The sequence below is a fragment of the Lissotriton helveticus genome, chromosome 5_1 (genome assembly GCF_964261635.1).
Source record: "Lissotriton helveticus chromosome 5_1, aLisHel1.1, whole genome shotgun sequence".
Taxonomy (NCBI): Eukaryota; Metazoa; Chordata; class Amphibia; order Caudata; family Salamandridae; genus Lissotriton; species Lissotriton helveticus.
Window position 1 is genome coordinate 1,663,699,372 of NC_136065.1, and position 12,234 is coordinate 1,663,711,605.

A 12,234-nucleotide genomic window follows, 5' to 3' on the forward strand; every position below is an offset into this window, starting at 1 on the left:
GGGGGGGCTCAGGGACGCAGCGGCGGGAGGTGGCGGGGAACGGCAGCAAAACAGGCGGGCGGCAGGGAGCAGGCAAGAGGCAGTAGGGGGGTGGGGTCGTAGCGGCGGGGAGTGGAAGTGATTACAGGGAGAGAGGCAAAGTACAGGGACAGTGAATGAAGCACAATACAGACCAATACAGGTAGCAGTCACGCAGCAATAGGGGGGAGAGGCGGCAAATACCAGGAAGGAGCAGAGCAGCCTCGAACCCAGGGGAGAGAGGCACAAGGCTCGGGTGAACCAGCTGACAAGCGGCGCTGCTGGGAGGAGTGCTACCTTTGACCAGAGGTCAAGGAATCAATGTTGTTAGAAAAAGCCTGACATCTTACAGCCTTTCATTTAACATGCTTTGCACGTTCAATTGTCATGCAGTTCACTTTACAAAATCCTCTAACTAAAGTCACAGAAAGAAAAATAAATGTAATAAGATAAGCTGACTTTTGACCTCTGTTTCTCTGAAAGCCAACAAATGTGATAAGATAATGTGATTTAATGCCATTTTTATTTCTCGTTCACTTTGTGAGCAATAAAGATGCCTTTAAATATTGTTATCTTGTCACATTTTTTCTGCTTTCAGAGACAGAGGTCACAAGTCAGTTTGTCTTCTCTGAAATTAGAGGATTTTCGACTGGCCAGAAAGGGCGAGTAGTCCCTAAAAAAAGGCCTGTCCTGAATAAATCTTGCTTGACAATGCAAGTGGATGTTTCAAGCCCTGATAGAACTACACCTGGTGGCCTATGGATCGCTGACCCAGCTCACAAGCAAGAAATCTCAGAATCATTGTAAATAAACTGGAAATGGCTACGACACAGTTGACTCATCCTGCTTCAACACCCACCCTGAGGATGCTGTAGAAGATTTTCAAGTGGCAACTGGTTAGCACCAATAAACCGATCACCAAAGCCCTCAGCAGCAGGCTGTACTATGTAAATATCCTATCCGCAGGAATAACCAACCAGCTCACAAGGAGAATTCCGACCATCCACAACGCAGCAGCAAGTGTTCTCCCCAAACTCCCATGCTGAGCCCATATCACATGTCGCCTTAGGGAGCTCTAGTGGCTCCCAATACACAAGTGTGTAGACTTCAAACTACTCCTCACTCACAAACACAAAGCACTCCACAACATACGCCCTGCCTACCAACACACCCACATTCATTTCCAAAAATCTTATAGACACCTCTGCTCTACCAGACTCTCACTAGCACACGTCCCAGGCATGCACAAAAGCAAATCATGGTAGGGTCAGGCCTTCGCAAACTTAGCTCCTAAAGCCTGGAATGACATCCCTCGACACATCATAGACTCCTCCTTTCTTCTTTTGTCCGGTAAGATAATTAAGACCTAGCAATTTGAATAAGCCCTCCAGGGCTGGCCTCACACTTCTGCCAGGTCATTAGCATGCTAAAACGCAGTGATAACCCCAGACACGAGCTATCGACTTCTAGGAACCGTATTTCAACTCTATTTTGATGATTGAAGATTTCTAAGTACTCTATTGTTGATTTTTATCATTTTTGGTCTTGTCTTAAGTATATAAAAATATTGGATATTTTTATAAACTGGTGTGATGTCCTTTTGTAGTGCTTTCACTGTGTTACTGTTGGTTATGTGCAAATGCTTTAAACAATGCCTCTAAGATAAGCCTGACTGCTGGTGCCAAGCTACTAAGGGGGTGAGCAGGGGTTATTTTAAGAGTGTAACTCCCTTATCCTGACTAGAAGGAAGGGTCACTACTTGGACAAAGGTGGAAACCATTGCCCCCTCGAGGCACGCATTTCGAACAGGTGCAGATTGTTTTAAGTGGTTGAATATATTAAGTGCCCTGTTGTCAACCATAATCAAAGTACAGCTTTAGTCAGACTATATGGAAGCGCTTATTAATTAACATCCCATGCCGGTGGTGGAACTGGGTGGAGTGCTTCCTAAGAAAAATGTTGGCCACTGGCATTTGCATTTTTTTAATACAAATTAACCTCTGCTCCTGTGCAGCACTACATGGCTTTGTAGCTAGAGTTGCACTATAGAAAAGTAACCCACGTGCTTACATATCAGTGGGATGTGTGCTGGCGCTTCTGGCGTCAGTGGCCTAGTCATTACCAAAGGAAGTGCCCAACCAATACTTACAGCGCCTGCTCCCTTCATTGTGTGACCACAGGCGCATGGCCACCAGGATGCTTCCTGGCAGGCCACTGTATCTGAAAGACTGTAGAACTGAGGTCGAGCCAGTGGGGCTTATTCATCTTATGCAGCTAACAACCAATGACAAAGCCAATAATCCTTGCTTGTTGTAGGTGTAATGTTAGTTGTTGTATATCTAAATGCAATGACAGAAGCAGCAAAATACCAGTCAGGCGGCAAACTATGCTAAGCACAGAGCCGTGGGTTGGTGTATAGTAGTTTGTTCGTAGTTGTAATGTAGTACTGCAAAATGTTATATATTGTTATATATAACAGAAGGAATTGTAAGATGTCAGGCTCCAGCCGCATTTTTTCAGTTAGAGGAGGCAAAGCCAAGAAGCCCTTCCCCCTCGAAGGCAGCATTCATCTCTGCAAGCAGCAGAGAGAGCAGGGCTCTGAAGCTCCTCAGACCTATAGGCTGGCTCCAGAGTGCATCGCTACAGCCGTGTCACACAAGCTTGTATCACCTTTCTTGTGACGTGGTTATCATCTTTTCTCTGACCAATAGAGCCACGACGGGCCAGTGGCGCAATGGATAACGCGTCTGCCTACGGAGCAGAAGATTCCAGGTTCGACTCCTGGCTGGCTCGATAGTGGATATCACTTTTTTCAAACAATAATATAAACATTGCAATGATCTATAAACGTGAGAGAAACCACATCACTCCTCTTAGACCATGAAGTTCCGTCCTGGGTGATATTATAATAAACGGATCTGTAAACTTCGGTACACAAACAGCTAGGCATTTGAATTAAATTACATAATAGGAATTTAACGCCAATATTTTTTTTATTTAAAAGTGGGCCATTCAGAGTTTTCGAGAGGTCTGTTTTTAACTGTAAAACAGATATCTGTCGATTTGCCAAAGGGACCAATATTTTCATGGAACAACAAATGCTAGTGAATTTTTGAAAAAGCACCTTTACCAGCGTGGTCTCGAAGGCACGAGCCTTCATAATGGCTGTCACGGATGCAGCTGCTAGTGACTTATTCCATTGAAACTGGGCAAAATAACGGAGCATCTGAGATACTGGTGCATGGCAACGATTCTAGAAAAAGAAATAACACATGTATTGTGTCTACGGAACAGTCGTTCTTTCCAGTTGCGATGAATAATGTTGTGCGCAAACACTTGTATTTCCCGCCACACCGCCCTGTGCACTTGCACTGAAGCGGAAAAGAACTAGTCACGTCGCCAGTTCTCTCTGTCCAAATGCTCCCAGTCTCCCCGCTGATTGCTCTTCCAGGCAGAAGGTTGTTAAAGCTCTTCACTCTCCCCATGACGCCTACATTCTGGGAGTTCACCCTGTGCTACTGTAGCGTTCCCCGTTTGACTTTGAATGACATGCTCATGCTAACACTCCAAAGCTTTCAGTATCACTCTCTACCGATACCCTGGGATAAGCAGCTCCATATTCTATGACAGGACCGGAGGCTTCAGATTATGCTTCTCAATCTTTACTGCATAAAACACAGCAGCCAATGAAAATGTATATTTTCAGTAAACATTAACACAAAAACTTCATTACCCATGAACACACATGAGTATAGGCACGCCCCCACAGTCCATAAGAACCCCTTGCGTGCTCCCATCATCCTCTTTCTTTGCTGCTCACAAGCCAGAGTTAAGTGCACCTTCCCTGTCCCCTCACTCTGCTTGTTGGTTTGGGGGTGCTTGGGGATTGTTTGTGAATATATGGGAGTTAATGCGGTTCACTCCGCTGCATAATTGAGGACATAGGTGCTGTCTGGTGTGTTTATTGCGTTATTGTGTATTTTAGCGATATTGTGGTGCGAGGCTGCTCGCGAACGCTCACCTCGCGCAGCGCTCGTGTTGGGCCGGCTTTTGCCTGGGGCAGCTCCCGCTGTGGAGCGCGCGCGTTCAGCGCGATCAGGACGGTCTTTGACCGGCGAGGGGCCGCCGCGAACGTCAGTTGGGCCCGTTACCGGCAGCCTGAGGGCGCGCAGGAGCTCCCTAATGCGCCCTGTGTAAAGGCCGGGTGGCTCACGGCTGACCAATTGGGCTTGTTTTTAGTAGGATTTGGTAGCGTTTTGGGCGGCGCGCCTCGGCACGTTACCTAGGCTTACTGGAACGCGCGTTTTGCACGTTCCACACACCGGCTTGCCTCTCGTTTTAGCGCCAGTACTGGTTGTAATAATTCTGGGTCCAGAGTGAGCACACACTCTGTATACTTTAAGGACCTACGTCTCTGACCTTGCAGATTACAGCTTTGCTGAGGGGGTTTGGGTACAGTTGAGTGTTATTATCTCCTTGTGTGCAGTGGGCTGACCCCCCCCCCCCACCACCCCCAAGTTCTGCCAGGGTTAAATTCCCTGTGTTACCTGTGTCAATTAAGCACCATGGAGGATTGGGCTAAGTACCCCGAAGAGGGGGAGGCAGATGGGGAGGAAACAAATGACGGGCAGCAGGAGGCTGTCCTTGAGGATAATATTGTCGAAGCATTGGATGCCTCGGTCCAAGCTTCAGTTAATCGAGCCATGGAGACGAAGGTCCCCCAGACTGTGCAGCAGGCACTCGCAGTGGCCCTGCGCCCCATACGCAAGCAGTTGGAAGGCTTTGCTAAGCGCCACGGTTATGATAAGCACAAGAAGCAGAAGCGAGCTATTCCCTCCACCTCTACTTCAGTTTCGAACGAGCGCCAAATGTGGCCACATGCGCAGTCCATGGCTTCATTGCCGGATCGAGACGCCCCAACTCAACCACGTTCTGGCGGCAAGGCGAAAAGTAAGCGCCAGATTGTGGTGGACACGGATACCACCACCACTAATACGGATACCACTATGGATACTGATTCCTCGGAGGAACAGCCTCCGCCCCATAAGAAGGCCAAACCGGCTCCCAAAACGGTGGAAGACAAGGCCCCTAAGGCCTTCCACTTTGATCCTTCCGACATCGTTCACCCTCGGTCTTCGGACTGGGTCCCGCCAGCGGACGTCTCTGATTATATTCACGACCATCTCCGGAAGAGTTTCACTCGGGAGGTTCGCAACCGACTGCGGTCGGAGTGCCCGCGTCCAAATATTCCGGACAATGTCGCTGACACACCGGAAATCGACGCAAGTATGCTGACATTCCTAAAGAAATTTTCCAAGGACCCTAAAAGAGGGCTGGACAGAGCCTGGCGGGGCTGTCAGGACAAAATGCTTGATGTTATTGGCCCCCTGGCAAAGATCTTGGAGATGGCCCTGGCGGCCAAGGAAGGGGCGAATCCGGTGGACCCAGACATCTTGGCTGAGTGGACTCAGCGCGCGATTTGCTTTCTGGGCAACGCAAATTGCGCCGTCTCTTCGGAAAGGCGCAAGTCCTTGCTAATGCGAATGGACAGCAATTTGACGGAACTGGCGGAGGCAGAGCCGGGTCCTCTGGCTGGTGGTTGTCTCTTTGGAGACCGTTTCTTTAAAGATGTCACCAAGTATGTCGGTACTTTCACCGCATTGGATAAAGCCCAGAGCGGTATCAAGCGCGCCCTCACGCAGGGTGTTTTCAACAGGGCCGGGCTAGGCGGGGGTCGCTCGTCAGGCCGAGGGTTCCAGAGAGGCTCCCAGAGAGGGGATTTTGGCCGCGGCCGGGGTGAGTGGGACTCTACCCGCGGTGGAACCTTCTATCCATCTCGAAGAGGCTTCAATAAAGGACGTTTCCAGTCGGGAAACAACAGGGCGAGTTTCAAGGCCCATCAAAGTTCCGGTGAGTGTCACAGATGTGTCTCTTCTTCCTTTGGGGGGGTCGCACGCAGCATTGTCTTCTGCATTGGCAGTTGTTGACTCAGGTCGCTTGGGTCTTGCAGACCATTCAGGGGTTCCAGCTGGAGTTCTATTCTCCTCATGCGCAGGCGTCCACCCCGCCACCTCTCCATTTTTCCCAACTAGATCACAGTTTTATAGACGCAGGGGTGGCAGACTTGCTGAGGAAGGGCGCGATTGCTCCGTGTCTGAAGAGCCCTCGCGGCTTCTCCAGCAATGTCTTTATAGTCCAAAAGAAAGGAGGTGGCAACAGGCTAGTGCTCAACCTCAGAGACTTCAACCAGTATCTAATGTGCAACCATTTCAAAATGGAGGGTATTCACATGTTAGCGGATTTGTTACAGGAAGGAGATTGGATGGTGCGGTTGGATCTGAAAGATGCATATCTTTCTATTCCAATTTTTCCTCCGCATCGCAGGTTCCTGCAGTTTCTTTGGAACGGCCGTTGGTACGAGTATTTGGCTCTTCCTTTCGGTCTCTCCTCGGCTCCCTGGTGTTTCACCAAGGTCATGAAACCAGTGGTAGCCTACCTCAGAGAAAGGGGTGTGCGAATGATCATTTATCTAGACGACATCCTGATCATGGCACAGGATCGGGCTGTGTTGCAACAACAACTGACCATGACTACTTCCTTGTTGCAACGCCTGGGGTTTGTGATAAATCTGAAGAAGTCCGTGGTGATCCCTGCTCAGGTAATAGATTTTCTGGGGTTCACGATCAACTCCCTCACGGCGCAACTGTGTCTTCCACAGGCGAAGGTGAGGGAGCTGAAGAAGGAGATATCGAAGTTACTGGACAGCCAATTGGTCACGCTCAGAGCCCTAGCCAGGATTGTAGGGGTCCTGGCGTCCTCAATCCAGGCGATTTTCCCAGGTCCTTTACACTACAGAGCCCTCCAACGCCTGAAGATCAGGCACCTTCAGAAGGGTCTCTCGTATACGGACTCGGTCCCGCTTACGGACGAGGTTCGGGACGAACTCCAATGGTGGCTGGGCCACGTGGACGCCTGGAACGGCAGGGCGATCTTCGGGTCGCGTCCGGACGTGGTGATCGAGTCAGACGCCAGCAGGTGGGTCTGGGGCGCGCGCTGTGGAGAGGTTCCACAGGCGGCAGATGGTCGTCCCAAGACCTAGAACTTCACATAAATTGTTTGGAACTATTGGCGGGATCGTTCGCGGTCCGCACGTTATCCCCGAGGCAGACGTCATGTTGCATCCTCCTGCGTCTGGACAATGTGTCCGCAGTGAGGTATATCAACAAGTTGGGCGGCACGAGGTCGTCTCTTCTTGTCCAAATAGCGAAAGATTTCTGGCATTACTGTCTTCAGAACCAGATATCAGTCATAGCGGAGTACATTCCGGGACAGGCCAACCAGGTGGCGGACTGGAACTCCAGGCACCTGAGGGATTACAGCGACTGGAAGCTGCTTCCCCAAGTCTTTCTCTGGTTACAGTTGATTTGGGGTCCGTTTAAGACGGACCTGTTTGCCTCCAGGTTGACGTACCAAATTCTCCGGTTCTTCAGTTGGAGACCGGATCCGATGGCGACGGCGACGGATGCATTTCTGCAAGATTGGTCGCTAGGACTCCAGTATGCCTTTCCCCCCTTTCTGTTGATTCCCAGAGTGATGACTCAAGTGATACGACAAGGGGCGGAAATTGTCATGGTGACTCCGTGGTGGACATCACAAGCGTGGTTCCCCAAACTGCTGCAGTGGAGCTGCGACCGCCCCCGGCTATTGCCGGATTTGAAGTGGTTGTTGCAGGGCCCTCGTCAGGAACAGCACCCGTTGCTGTTGGAGGGCAGATTAACCCTGATGGCATGGAGGCTTTCCGGGAACAGTGGCAGCTGCCAGGCATTTCGGACAAGACTGCTGACTTTATCAAACAGGCTTGGGCACCTTCCACCAGGAAGCGATATTCCGCTGCCTGGAAGAACTGGGTGGATTGGTGCGTGGGACGGCATCTGGATCCCGTGGGGACAGAGTTATCCCAAGTTTTGAACTTCCTATCTGAGAAGGCGGCGGATGGTCTAGCGTATCGTTCGGTCAACAACTTTCGCTCGGCCATCTCGGCGGGACATGCCCGGGTGGATGGTAGGCCAGTAGGCATGCATCCGGTTGTTTGTAAGTTGTTGAAGAGCATCAGGGTGGCCAACCGTCCCAAACCCAAGTATACGGGTTTGTGGGATGTTTCGGTTGTAATTTCCTTACTCAACAGTTGGCCGGTTAATTCCCTCCTGTCCAGGAAGCAATTATGGGCTAAACTAGCCATGTTGCTTTGCTTATCATCTTGCAGAAGATCTTCGGATATCAGAGCGCTCGACGTAACAGGTAGAGTGTTTACCCCGGAAGGGGTTTCTTTTCATATTACAGGTCGTACTAAAACATTGTCTCGACATATATCTTATAATGCTTTTCCTGAAAATGAAAAACTATGTGTAGTCCAATGTTTAAAGACTTACGAGGAATGTACAAAGGCCTTGCGGCCGCAGGGCTGTTCCCAATTGTTGATTGCTATTCAAAAGCCCTTTAAACCGGTGGTGGCTGCCACTATTGCTAGATGGCTTCGGTTCATTATGAAGGAAGCAGGTGTTGATACAACAATTTTTGGTGCTCATTCTGTGAGAGGCGCGATGGCGTCAAAATCTTATGGTTTAGGATCAAGTATCCAAGATATAATGCGTTGTGCAGATTGGTCCTCTGATTCAACGTTTAAGACGTTTTATTATAAGCCAGTGGGAGATATTACTTCAGTGGTATTTACTCAGCGTTAAACTAGCATAATCTGAAGCCGCCGGTCCTGTAATAGAATCTAAAATTTGCTAGCATTCGCGACAAGAATTTTCAATTCTATTAAGGACACGGAGGCGAGGATTATCCCACCCGGCTTAATGTACTGTATGTATTAAGCTTACCCACCCTGTTATGCAAGAATTACGGTGGTGTTGTTTCCTTTATTTCAGGATCTGATAAGAAGTCGGACTGATCGACTCCGGAGGTCAGGATGTTCCGCCTGAAGCTGTTCTTCCACGTTGGAGGATTGTGACTGTTCAAGTTTTGTTGGACTTGTTTCGCCTCAAAGAAAGAGGATGATGGGAGCACGCAAGGGGTTCTTATGGACTGTGGGGGCGTGCCTATACTCATGTGTGTTCATGGGTAATGAAGTTTTTGTGTTAATGTTTACTGAAAATATACATTTTCATTGGCTGCTGTGTTTTATGCAGTAAAGATTGAGAAGCATAATCCTCGCCTCCGTGTCCTTAATAGAATTGAAAATTCTTGTCGCGAATGCTAGCAAATTTTAGATTCTCACCCCTCTCTGAGAAGGTCATGGGCGGGCCAGTGGCGCAATGGATAACGTGTCTGCCTACGGAGCAGAAGATTCCAGGTTCGACTCCTGGCTGGCTCAATTCAAGGCTCCTTTTCACATCTTTAAAAGAAGTCACAGTTAATAGTAAAATATAGCCATATACCTACTGGGCGTTTATGGAAGATTAAACTAATGACACGTTTTCCTGTAAATATATCATTAATCATGAGGTACCATAATTTGCTTCCACAGAAAGAACAGCGTTTTAATCGGGAAAGAATCCAATGTGCCCAGGCTCTCATTACTTTTAAAAGAAATCGATACCACAATACAGAAATAGTTGCCTGCGATCGGGCTACCTAGTTACAGCGAGGCAGAGTTTAAAGTGGGATGAAAAAAATGTGGGGTCCCTGAAAGGGGCGCGGCCAATACAATTAGGGCGTGGCTTAAACATGTAAACAGAAATTCCTTTAGAGTGCCACCCTTTGCATAGAATTGCAGTTGGCATAGGTGACAATTGAGCTGTGGGCTTTGAAGCAGAGAAACTCATTTGCAGTACCACAGGGCTCCTTGCCCAGCCCAACACTTTTCAAAATATTCATGAGTTCAGTGGACCACATCGTCCAGACTTGCAACAAAAATATCCTCACACTCGTAACTGATACTGTCCCTCTTGGACAAGCATCAAACACTAGGAACAAGTTCACCACATGCATGACGGTAGTGGCCACCTAGATGAAGTCCAACTGTCTCAAGCTGAACATGGACAAAACTAAAGTGCTGGTATTCTTTAAAGATGTTTCAACGTAGGCCAGGGCTCAAAAAATCATAACAAGCATTTGCAATGCGATAGGTCTCGCATTAATTAAGTTTGAGCTATTGGCATTGCTAAATATTGCAACACCAATTGCAACAAAATCTATAAATTGTAGGCCAAAAAAAGTGTATTTCTTTTTGTAGGAATGGTGGCATGCTGCGCTTTAGATGAATATGTTTAAAAGTAAAGTGCGCCATACTGTGATTGCTACAATAGTTAACTGTGGATGCGTTAACAATTGATGTGTGCACTGATGGCTGGTGGTGTGTGTGCCTGGTGGAAGTGTGTACTGCCGGCTGGTGGTTTGTGTGCCTGGTGGAAGTGTGCACTGACGGCTGGTGGTGCGTGTGCCTGGTGAAAGCGTGCACTGACGGCTGGTGGTGCGTGTGCCTGGTGAAAGCATGCACTGACAACTGGTGGTGTGTGTGCCTGGTGGAAGTGTGCACTGACGGCTGGTGGTGTGTGTGCCTGGTGAAAGCGTGCACTGACGGCTGTTGGTGTGTGTGTGTTCTTGGTGAAAGCGTGCACTGACGGCTGGTGGTGTGTGTATGTGCCTGGTAAGAGCGTGCATTGGCGGCTGGTGGTGTGTGTGTGTGCCTGGTGAAAGCGTGCACTGATGGCTGGTAGTGGTTGTGTGCCTGGTGAAAGCGTGCACTGACGTCTGGTGGTGTGTGCCTGGTGGAAGCGTGCACTGACGGCTGGTGGTGTTTGTGCCCGGTGAAAGCGTGCCCTGACGGCCGGTGGTGTTTGTGCCCGGTGAAAGCATGCACTGACGACTTATGGTGTCTGTGTCTTGTGAAAATGTGTACTGACGGTGTGGTTGTGTGCGTGGTTGTGTGTGTGGTTGTGATTGTGGTTGTGAGTGTGTGTGTGTGGTTATGAATGTGTGGTTATGAGTGTGTGTTTGTGTGTATGAGTGTGGTTGTGAGTGTGGTTGTGAGTGTTTGGTGGAAGCGTGCCCTGACGGCTGGTGGTGTTTGTGCCTGGTGAAAGAGTGCACTGACGGCTGGTGGTGAAAACCCCTCTAAAGTTTATGTTACTTGAAATGGTAAAGCAATCAGTCAACAGGTAGATTTTATGGGGCTATGAAAATGGATGTGAAACTGAGGGCCTGTGTTAAAATGAAAACTCAGTTAACGTTTAACAAGCAGGCTTTTTGTTAGAAGAGTATGGTTAATAGTTTAGCGACTGTGTTCTGTTCTTAAAAGAAACTACTAAAGCAAAATAAAGTTCTATAGCAAAACAAAGCTGAAAGTAGGACCTCTTTTAATGAATGGGCAGAGTTAGCAGACTTAGGTTTTACCATAAAGGCACTGTTTGAAAAGGATCTAATCGTGATGTGGAAAGGATCTATCCACAAAAATGTGCGCACAGTATCACATGAAACTCTGGGTTCATTCTCAACATTATGCGGGGTCCAGTGCGTGGCCAGAGGCGTGGGTGGGTGCGGTGACGAATTGTCTGAGGCCAAGGTTGGCGAGGTTGGTGATCAGGGTGGTGGAGTTGGCATCACTGTTGTTCTCGAGGTGGAAATTCAGGTCCCCGAGGAGGATGTAGTCGGTGGAGGCGAGTGCGTGGGTGCTGGTGAGGTCAGCGATGGAGTCGCTGAATTGAGCTAGGGGTCCGGGGGGTCTGTAGATGAGTGTTCCTCTGAGGGTGGTGTTGGGGTCGGTGTGGATCCGGAAGTGCAGGTGTTCGGTGGTGTTGAGGGTGTCGTCTGTGTGGGTGGCGACCTTGAGGGTGGATTTGTGGACGATTGCTATTCCTCCTCGGATACAGTTGGCGCGATCTCTGCGTGTGATTTTGTAGCCGTCCGGGATGCCAATAGCGATGTCGGGCACCGAGGAGTCATTCCAGGAGGTCTCGGTCAGGAAGGCCACGTCTGGGGCGGAGGAGTCGAGCAGATCCCAGAGCTCGATGGCGTGTTTGCGTGCGGAGCGGGTGTTGAGGAGTATGCAGCGGAGGTGGTTGGGTCCAGTCCTTGGTGGTTTGGTGGTTCTGCCGAAGGTGAAGCTGCAGGTGTGGCAGGAGAAAGGTCCCTGAGTCTGTTTCGGGGTGGCTTGGAAGCGCGTGTGCTTTCGGCCGGCGTTGAGTGCGTACAGGGTGCTGGCGTCGTAGCGGA

The 12,234-nt window shown here is 49.3% G+C and overlaps 2 non-coding genes across 2 annotated transcripts; both read left to right on the forward strand.

Annotated features, from left to right (window-relative positions):
- The first annotated feature begins 2,738 nt into the window (after positions 1-2,738).
- Positions 2,739-2,811, forward strand: TRNAR-ACG (transfer RNA arginine (anticodon ACG)). Its single transcript has one exon. It is a non-coding gene; the product is annotated as a tRNA-Arg (tRNA).
- A 6,510-nt stretch (positions 2,812-9,321) lies between these two features.
- TRNAR-ACG (transfer RNA arginine (anticodon ACG)) lies at positions 9,322-9,394 on the forward strand. Its single transcript has one exon. It is a non-coding gene; the product is annotated as a tRNA-Arg (tRNA).
- The last annotated feature ends 2,840 nt before the right edge of the window (positions 9,395-12,234 follow it).